General features: G+C 41.7%; 1 pseudogene; it reads left to right on the top strand.

Moving 5' to 3' along the window:
* Positions 1-450: 450 nt before the first annotated feature.
* LOC100338842 (FUN14 domain-containing protein 1-like) lies at positions 451-1,491 on the top strand (annotated as a pseudogene).
* Positions 1,492-7,524: the final 6,033 nt, after the last annotated feature.

Raw genomic sequence — 7,524 nt, 5'->3', positions numbered from 1 at the left:
ACTACTGTTTAACAGACACAGTATGATACAAGTGATGTAAACTCGTAAGTAGAAAAATTCCATTTCTCCCATGTTGCTAAACTGCTGAGATGTTACCTCAATTTTCTTTCATTTTTTTCAAAGATCTTTCAGCCAATTTTTCACAAAGATGTAGCAACCAGAATATTTATTTTACATGGGTTGCTTTATTATGGAATTTTTTTTTGCTTTGTTTGGTTTTTGGTTTTATTTTTCACTACTTTACAATCTCCAGAGGTTGGATCAGTTCCAGAAACAAAGTATAAAATAAAAGTAACAATATAAAAAACCTTCTCTTATAATGCAGACAGGAACCAAAACATGTCATGGTTCCATCTGCCCAAACTTACAAAGAAAATACAACTCTGAAATCACATAAGATGTTAACATCTGCATTTAGAATTGGTTAAAAATGTGCACAGATGAAGAACAGGCCGCCGGCGGTATCATGGCGACCCGGAACCCCCCTCCCCAAGACTATGAAAGTGATGACGACTCTTACGAAGTATTGGATTTAACTTAGTATGCAAGAAGACACCACTTGTGGAATCGAGTGTTTGGCCACAGCTCGGGACCTATGGTAGAAAAATACTCAGTAGCTACCCAGATTGTAATGGGTGGCGTGACTGGCTGGTGTGCAGGATTTTTGTTCCAGAAAGTTGGAAAACTTGTAGCAACTGCAGTGGGTGGTGGTTTTCTTCTCCTTCAGATTGCCAGTCACAGTGGCTATGTGCAGATTGACTGGAAGAGAGTTGAAAAAGATGTCAACAAAGCAAAAAGACAGATTAAGAAAGGAGCAAATAAAGCAGCACATGAAATCAACAATATAATCGAAGAAGCAACCAAATTTATCAAACAGAACATTGTGATATCCAGTGGCTTTGTGGGAGGCTTTTTGCTAGGCCTTGCCTCTTAAGGACATGAAGGTTCTACCACAGTGGATTCAAATGTGAGAAGAGACGTGGAGGCGACGGGATGCTCTCTCAACAGTACGTGCTGCCAGAGTCTCCCGGACAAGGAGAACCAACTAGCTGGACAAAACTGAACTCACAACTTAGCATCTTGCCATCTGAAGCTTGACAAACTAGTATCTGCTGTAAAACAACCTATGTGGTATGTGAACAATAGCATTCCTGAGCAAGACATGGCTTGCATTATTTTTAAAAAATTTGTGTCTCTTTAGAAACTAGCCTATAAAATATCACCATTAGATGTAGATTTGAAGAGAAAAAAGAATCCGTTGGACTTGTTGCCCAATGTTAGCCTCTGTTTAAATAAGGTGTTACTCATTGTGCTTTGCAGTATAGTACTGATAATTAAAATTGTATTATAGCTTCAATAGTAAGGCTTTTCGTTTTTAAAGATATCCTTGCAATAAACTGAAGAACCACAATGCCCTTGTGTGGAAGGCTTTAGAAATAATAGAATTATTAAAGATGTTAAATAGATTCTGCTGATGGAATCGAAAACCAATTTTTAGGTTTTTCTTGCAATTCTTACTTTGCTTATTTAATAACTGTACATTTCAAAGAAGGCTCTTCTAAGGAAAGGTAAAACATGGTCTAAAGCTCTTTGACAAAAAAAAATGTGCACAGATGAGTGAGAATAGTAAATGTACAGAGAAAAAAATCAGACAAATCCTTGACTGGATGGTAAAAATTAACATCATTGCCCAGGAGTAGATGGACACTGGGTGCTTCTGGGTGTGACACCTTAAGAGGGACACAGGATCACTGATACAATGTTCAAGCCAAGAAGCATAAGCTAAGCCTCACCGTGAGGAAACATCAGAAAAATCTCAAAATGAGGAATTTTCTATTGCACACAATAACAGGATTGTAGCTTCAAAAATGTCATGTCACAAATGACAAAGAACAGCTGTTAAAGGTCCCACAGTAAAGGAAGCTAAAAAGATATGACAACTAAATGAAATGCCTGATCGTACATTTGTTCTGGTGCTGTAGGAAGAAAAAGAAATTCTACAAAAGACATTCTCAGTCATCTGATAAAACTGGAATATGCATGGTAGATTACAGTATAGTATTGTTAAATTATGGAGTTAAATATAATAGTCCTATTCTTAGGACATACACATCGAAGTAGTTAGGGGTAAAAGAGTTTGGTGTGCCCCACCTAATATGAAATGATTCCAAAAAAATTCTGTGTATATGTGTATGTGTATGCGTGTGTCAGAACCCTGAACAGTGGCTTTGAAATGTCTAAACTTGCTTTTCTTCCATCATTTCCTTCCCTCTGTGGTATTGAAAACTATTCTTTATGATTAAAGAGTAAATCTGTTCAAGAATCATTGTGTGCATAGTTTATCTTACTCCATGTCTGTATGCACATGTAGATAGATGGTGGAAGCAAATCACAAACAAATAGGGTAAAATGTTACCTGGATAAAGGTTATAATGGTGGTCTTTGAATGAGTCTATCTCATTGCTTCTCTGAATTTATTTTTTCTCTATTTCATTCCCTCCAGGAAACTAAAAAATATTCTGTATTATTAAAGAGAGTAAATCTATTCTGTATAGTTTGCTTTTTCTCTATTTTCTTCTCTCTATGATGCTGGAAAATATTCCGTATCATTAAAGAGAGTAAATCTATTCTGCATAGTTTGAACTGTGTGTGTACTTTATTCTAATTCTTTGAAACTACCAGTTCATGTTAGTGTATGTGATAATAGTGTCTTCAGTATCTATATTTTAACATATAAGGTAACACTTCTACAAATATCTCATTTCCTCCCTGCATCATCACTGTCAGAAAGGACAGGTGCGTGATACTCAGTCAGCAGATCCAAAACTTAAGCTTGGATGGTTCGTGGGACTGGAAAGCAATGGAGGTATGTCTTTTACCCTAAACCCCAGGATGCTGTCACCACTCTGCAGTCACATGTTAATTCTGTACTAAAATGTTATTTTAACAAAAATACTAATTGAGCCATGCAGTATTATCAGAAGTTTCACCTAAAAAAGTTGATAGAGGGGGTAGGCATTTTTTAAAAAAATATTTATTTATTTGAAAGTCAGAGTTACAGAGAGAGAGAGTCTTCCATCCGCTGGTTCACTCCCCAATTGGCCGCAATGACCAGAGCTGTACCGATCTGAAGCCAGAAGCCAGGAGCCAGGAGCTTCTTCCAGGTCTCCCACATGGGTGCAGGGGCCCAAGAATTTAGGCCATCTTCCACTGCTTTCCCAGGCCATAGCAGAGAGCTAGATTGGAAGTGGAGCAGCTGGGACTTGAACCAGTGCCCATGTGGGATGCCGGCCCTAGGGGGATAGGCATTTGATGCAACAGTTAAATCACCAGTTGAGACACTCACATCTATTATCAAAGTGCCTGGCTCAAGTCCTGGCTCCCCTGTTTCTAATCCAGTTTCCTGCTAATGTGCACACTAGGAGGCCACAGGTGATGGCTCAAGTACGTGGGTCCCTGTCATTCACATGGGAGACCTGGGTTGAGATCCAAACTCCTGGAGCAGCTCAGGCTGTTGCGACATTTGGGGAGTGAATCTGTGGGTACAAGATCCCTCTCTCTCTCTCTTTCAAATAAAATGAAAATAAATAAAAATTTAAAACTCCAGGTGCTGGCATTGTGGCATAGCAGGTAAAAGCATCATCTGCGAGACTGGTATCCCATATGGGCACCAGTTCAAGTCTTGGCTGCTCCCTGTTGGTGGCCTGGGAAGTGCAGCAGAACATGGCCCAAGTACTTGGGCCCCTGCCACCAGATGAAGTTCCTGGCTCCCGACTTTGGCCTGGCCCAGACCCACCCATTGCATTCACTTGGGGAGTGAACCAGCAGATGGAAATCAATCAACCAATCAATCTATCTCTGCCTCTCCTTCTTTCTCTGTAACTCTAACTTTCAAATATTTAAAAATAAATAGATTTTAAAATTCCTTTAAAATATAATACAACAGATTCAGGTGGGTGAGAAGAAATCCCTTTGATCCCTAAGAATGGCTGGTCTTGCAGGTGTGGCCAGGTAACTACCCTACAGAAACTTTTATGTCCAAATCAGGGACTAATTAGGCCATGGCCAGTGATTATTCTTTGCTACTCCAGAAGAGTGTGAAAAGCTGTCGGAGGCAGGCATTAACAGGGCTCTCTTGCTTCAGTCTCCTTGGATCTTCCCTGTGCCCGCCTTCCACTTGCTGTGCAAGTGTTGTATCTTGAGCAATGTCACAATTTGATTTCCTACAAAGCCACCACACCTTATTCTTTGCATGCTACTTTATAAATCACCCTTCATTATTCAGCTTTAGCAGTTATTCATCCACCTTCAACTCTTTCATGTAATAGGACTCCAAGTTTTACCTGTCGCAGACTAGGTCCCATTTTACCTATACTACTCAAAAAAAGCCAACTCTATGTTTTACTCTAAGAGCCTCCACCTTTGCCTCTTTCTTTCTGGACTTGCTTGGAAAACACGACAATATTGCTCTGCACACTCAACTACTAACTGAGTCTGTTTTTCAGGGGTTGAGGTCAGGACAAATGGTAGAAGTAGTGTTGAGCCTTGGAGTCAGGGCTATAGTCAGTAGGATTCCTCAGAGCCAAATGTTTTTGGAGACAGGAGTGTAAGCTAACAAATACCCAAGAATTTAAGACAAAATGAAGCAATTGATTGATTGATAGGTCTGAGGCAGAGCTCCTTGGCCCAGTACCAGGGAAATGTTGGGTTGGATGATTATTGTTGTGGATGCTGGACACTCTGCCCTCTACCCACTACATACAACAGCGTCTCCTCCAGATGACGACAACCAAAAAAAAAAAAAAAAAAAAAAGTCTCCAGATGTCACATGTCCCTTGGGTGGGAGAAGGAACATCACTGAAAATCACTGGCCCAAGACGTGAATACAGAGTGGATAAAAAGGAACAAAATCATGTGGTTAATGTCAAGCAAATGAGGAACACTGAAGACAGCAAGTAACAAAACAGGGTCAAATAATTTTACCGCTATTAAGAGAGAGATACCCTGAGCTCATCCTAAATGCTAGCTGGCCATGAGTTACCCAAGGAATAGGCCAGCATTGTGGCCTAGTGTGTTAAGCTACCACCTTGGACACCAGCATATGGATGCTGGTTCAAGACCCGGCTGCTTCACCTCTGCTAATATGCCTGGGAAAGCAGCAGAAAATGGCCCACGGGCTTGGACCCTTGCACCCAAATGGGAGACCCAGAAGCAGCTCTTGGCTCCTGGCTTCAGCCTGGCCCAGCCATGGCCTTAATAGTCATCTGGGAAGTGAATCAGTGAATGGAAGACTTCTCTCTCTCTCTTTCACTGTAACTCTGCCTTTCAAATAAATAAAACCTTAAAAAGTTCATGGAAGATGGAATTAAAAGATAAGTTTATTTTGTGCAAATAAAATTGAAATCCATAGTTTTTATCACATATTTTCATTAACTATTTGAAGGCTTTTCATATGCATATACTTTTTAAACATTTTGTACCAAAATAAATTTTTTCTCCTAATTCCACTTCTAAGAACGTTTTTGAAATATCCTTATGTAGGCTTCATTTCTGGCCAAGATGATTCATTCTCTCAACCTAGAGAGGTCGACCCACAGCATGTTAGGCAACTGTTCAGCTCTTCAGTGTTGATCCTGATCACAATCATGAACTGTCCCCTGAAGTACTAAACAAAGAAGCCTAGTTTTCTCCTTTAGAATCTCTCAGGGCAGTAGCACATACCTGCTCTTTCTAGGTCAACCCATGGTGTAAGCTTTCTCATTAGGCAATTCCATGTACCACTTTGGAATGAATTGGGCTGCAAGTAAGAGAAAACAGAACCCAGGTTTAAACAAAGAAGGATTTTTTTTTTTTTACATATCAAGTGTGAAGGCAACCAACCAATAAGAGCTCAAGGGTTGCAGAGCCGATTTCTTGGTAACCTTCTTGGCAGTTCCCATGTCATTGCAAGTTGGCGACTTCAGCTCTAGGTATTTGATCCATATGTTCCAAGGAGGAACAAAATACAGTACCAACTGCACTCATCCCTATGGGGGGCAGGGGGAGGGCAGGAGAGGTCATTTCTAGGAGAAAGGGAGCAGAGATTATGAGGATTTAGTTTTTCCTGCCTCTATAGATCACGTGAACCAAATAATAGATATTATGTTAGTGAAACAATAAAGTCTTCCATAGCTTCCACACTTGAATTTCCTCCAATTATCACCCCACCACTCACTAACCTAGTGGGAAAATGACTACCAAACGAAGAGTGTTAGAAGAATAGGAAGACTACTGGTCTAATAAGCCTGAAATAACAATCACGTTTCCTGGAATATTCAGAGAAAGGAATGTGTAACTTGAAAAATCAGACACTAAAGTGGACATTTCAATAAAACAACTCACCCTAACAAGGAAGCCAAAATTCAAACTGAAGCTATTTCTGGTAGGTCAGTCCCATTAGTAGAAAGGTAGAGCATGTAGACACGATGCCTCTTACCTGCAGCCTCATATGAGGACAGGAGGTGAGCATCAAGATCATGTTCTGGAAACATGCCAATAACAAAGCCACAAGAACACCTTACACCAGGGGGCCAAGTAAGGTGTGTAAAGGGATCTGGGCTTCAGAATCAAAATAAGAGGAGGCAGAGCCATGAGAAAGCCTTAAGCAAGGATCAGAGGGATGGATGATTAGGAGGGAAGTTTGGAAACAGAGTCCACAAATGCCAGAGCAGGTTTTTGTAGCACTGATGAGGAATCCTTTTTTTTTTTTTTTTTTTTTTTTTTACAGGCAGAGTAGACAGTGAGAGAGAGATAGAGAGAAAGGTCTTCTTTTGCTGTTGGTTCACCCTCCAATGGCCGCCGCGGCCGGCGTGCTGCGGCCGGCACACCACGCTGATCCGAAGGCAGGAGCCAGGTGCTTCTCCTGGTCTCCCATGGGGTGCAGGGCCCAAGCACTTGGGCCATCCTCCACTGCACTCCCTGGCCACAGCAGAGAGCTGGCCTGGAAGAGGGGCAACCGGGGCAGAATCCGGCGCCCCGACCGGGACTAGAACCCGGTGTGCCGGCGCTGCAAGGCGGAGGATTAGCCTATTGAGCTGTGGCACCGGCCATGGAATCCATTTTTATTAAGTGGAACAGAAAGGAGCAGACACTTGGATTCCAGAAGCCACCACACACTTTACCTAAGCAGCACACTCTTGCTTTGGAGCCTCTTGGAAAGAACATGGCTGGGCTCAAGATCAAATTGTGCTGGGAGCCAGAAGTACCAGCTGTTGGTGAGGTGAGGAGCTGAGCGGCTATAGAAGTGGGTCTTTCTTCAGAGAAACTCAGGGTATAATAACCCAAGGGCATGGTGAGCTTCAGCATGGTCTGGACAGTATTGGTGCTGGCAAGTCCAATCTGGCTGTAGAAGCACTGTAGCCTGTAAGGTTCAAGGGTAAAAAGTAGGTGAACTCAGAGAAGGGATTTACATTATTCAAGTGATGTGCTCACTCACTGCAGGATTCTGTTTTGTGGCTATGGGAATGAGGAATACGGTTCAGTACC

Source organism: Oryctolagus cuniculus, chromosome 17 (genome assembly GCF_964237555.1).
Source record: "Oryctolagus cuniculus chromosome 17, mOryCun1.1, whole genome shotgun sequence".
Classification (NCBI taxonomy): Eukaryota; Metazoa; Chordata; class Mammalia; order Lagomorpha; family Leporidae; genus Oryctolagus; species Oryctolagus cuniculus.
This window is presented reverse-complemented; position numbering and strand designations above follow the sequence as displayed.